Raw genomic sequence first — 2507 nt, 5'->3', positions numbered from 1 at the left:
AGGGAGGGGGCGCCTGGGGAGCGGGGGTGGGCTCTGCGATCCCCCAGCCTGATATCGCCGCCCTCCCCCGTTGGCCCGGGGCTCTAGGTCTGCCAGCTCGGTGTCCCAGTTTCCCTCTTTGAAGATGACTGTTCTGAGCCCCACCTGGACAGAGCTAGGAGCAGCCATTTCCTTCCCTGGAGCTATGACGCCCACCTGACACCCTCCCACCTCTGCCCTGCTCGGGGAGCCAGGTTCAGGGAAGGATGAGGATCCAGGGATCTGGGAAACGGGCAATGGTGGGTGACGGAGGCTGGGCACTGGAGGGTCCTGTGGCACTGGTGGGGTGCACCAGCCTTGGCAGGAAGGTTGCCGGGGGTTGGGTGGGCAGGCGCTTCCTGGCATCACCTGCCTGGAAAGCAGCAGGCCAGGGAGAGTCAGGCTGTCCCCATGTGCCTGGAGACAAGACAGTGGGGGTTTTTGTGTGCTTGCTTGCTTTTGTTTGGCTGTGCTTTCTTTCTTTCTCCGTCACCCTAGATCCCAAGACTCGTTGCCCTAGTCTCTCCTATTTTGGAAAAAATGGAAATTGAGGCAGAGGACATGCTGGCTGGAGATGCTTGTGTCTAGGAGGGAAGGAAGGGTGGTGGAGAGGAAGGCACATGAATTTGGAATTAGAAAACCTCAGTGCAGGGCTTGTCTCCATGTTGCATGGGTGACCTTGAGCCAAAATGCTTCCCCTTGTTGGGCCTCAGCTTTCTCATCTATAAAGTGGGAGAAGGCCCACCTATCCTGAAGGTTCACCAAGACAAGATGTGTCTAAAAGAGCTTTGTAAGAGGGCATGCACTGGACACACGTCAGGTGCAATCTTCACCAAAGAACACGAGCCCCTTCCCTCCTCCCTGCCCTCACCAAGAGTGTCGCTGATCCACAGGGTGCCTTTATGTGAATTAGACAAAGTATCTCTGTTAGTGGACAGTGTTCAACTGGACTAGCGACCTGGGGTCTTTAGGATGAGAATCATGAGAAGGTGCACTTGACTCCTGGTGCCATGCCAGCGGCAAGTGGACTGTGGGCCCTGTCTGCACCCTCAGGTGAGCGTCCTAGTAGAGGGCACCTTTGCACTGCTGCACATGGCAACCCTTCTCAGCAGCTCCCTGGCGTGCCCGAGAGACACAAAGCTGTACACACTGCTAGGGTGTTTTCTAAAGCCCACATCCCAAGCTGTCCTCTGCTCATTTCTTTCCTGCACTGTTTCCACTTCAGGGCCTCTGGGTATTCATGCCACAAAGCCTATGCCCTGCTAGGAAGCAGGATGGAATCCCACCATCACAGAGTGACTCCTCTGAGCTAAGCAGTGCCCTCACCAAGCTATGGGGTAGGAGTGACTGACTCCCTAACCCTTTGCCTCAAGAACGGGATCAAATCGCTTTTCTCAGGCCAAGAGCAAAAGCCAGGGTAGCACTGCCGTGTACAAACCACATTCACACCTGCTGTCTCAAGAGCATCCTGCATCAAGCCTGTGAGATAGGTCTCTTCCCGGTTGACACGGGAAGCAACGCCCAGAGGAGTTAAGGAACTTGCCACACAGCGTGAGCGGTAGGGCCAGGACGGGAGCCTAGACCTGTTCGTCCTCTCCATTCCACCAAGTCACTGACTTCACAGCCTTGCCAAAGCCTAGCTGGATTCCCTGCATTCCCTCTCCATCCCCAGCAGCCCGTGGTTCGTTCTATCTCTGCAGTGACCAGTCCCCAAGGCGAGGGAAGGAGTCTCCTTTTTTCTTCTGAATTCAAGGAAGGGAGCCACTTCAAAACCAACAGTTCTGGCCTCCTCAGTGTAGGAAGGGCCCCTAGAGAGCCCGGCGATCCGGAGTGAGAACTCACCCCTGAGAGCTGACCCACTAGTGGGTCAGAGGCCAGGGAAGGGGTCAGGAGGCAGCTATTTTGTTTCCCACCCTGATGGGACTCCAACAGTAACTGTCATGGGGGACATCGGCACACTGACAGCCGGTGCCCACTAAGACATAGATCGGGGGCCGTAAGAGAGCCAGAGGATAATGTAGCCAATGCAGGCAGAGGGACGCTCAGAACCCCCTGAACCCCCCTGGGTGCAGACTGAGCTGTAGGCCCCTCAACCGGAGCATTTCTGCTGGTCTGTGGTGCGTGTGTGTTCGCTTTCACTTGAGAAAGGGGTTTCAGTGCATACACACGCGTGGAGAATTACTAGCCCAATCCAACGGTTCTCAAAGTGTGGTCCCTAGACTAGCAGCATCAGCATCCTCGGAAACTTGTTAGGCATGCAGATTCTCGGGCCCCATCGCAGACCGACCGAATCCACTCGGGGCTGGGGCCAAACGATGTGATTTTTTTTTTTTTTTTGAGTCTCATTCCGTCACCCAGGCTGGACCACAGGGGCACACACGCTCACGGTTACCCCAGCGTCGGCCTGCCGGGCTGCGGCGACCCTTCCGCCTCAGCCTTCCAAGTAGCCGGAACTACAGGCGCGCGCTACCACGCCCGGCTGATGTTTT

This window comes from Carlito syrichta, unplaced genomic scaffold, assembly GCF_000164805.1.
Source record: "Carlito syrichta isolate Samal-C Ts95f unplaced genomic scaffold, Tarsius_syrichta-2.0.1 Scaffold111497, whole genome shotgun sequence".
Taxonomy (NCBI): Eukaryota; Metazoa; Chordata; class Mammalia; order Primates; family Tarsiidae; genus Carlito; species Carlito syrichta.
Note: the sequence above shows the minus strand (reverse complement) of the source record.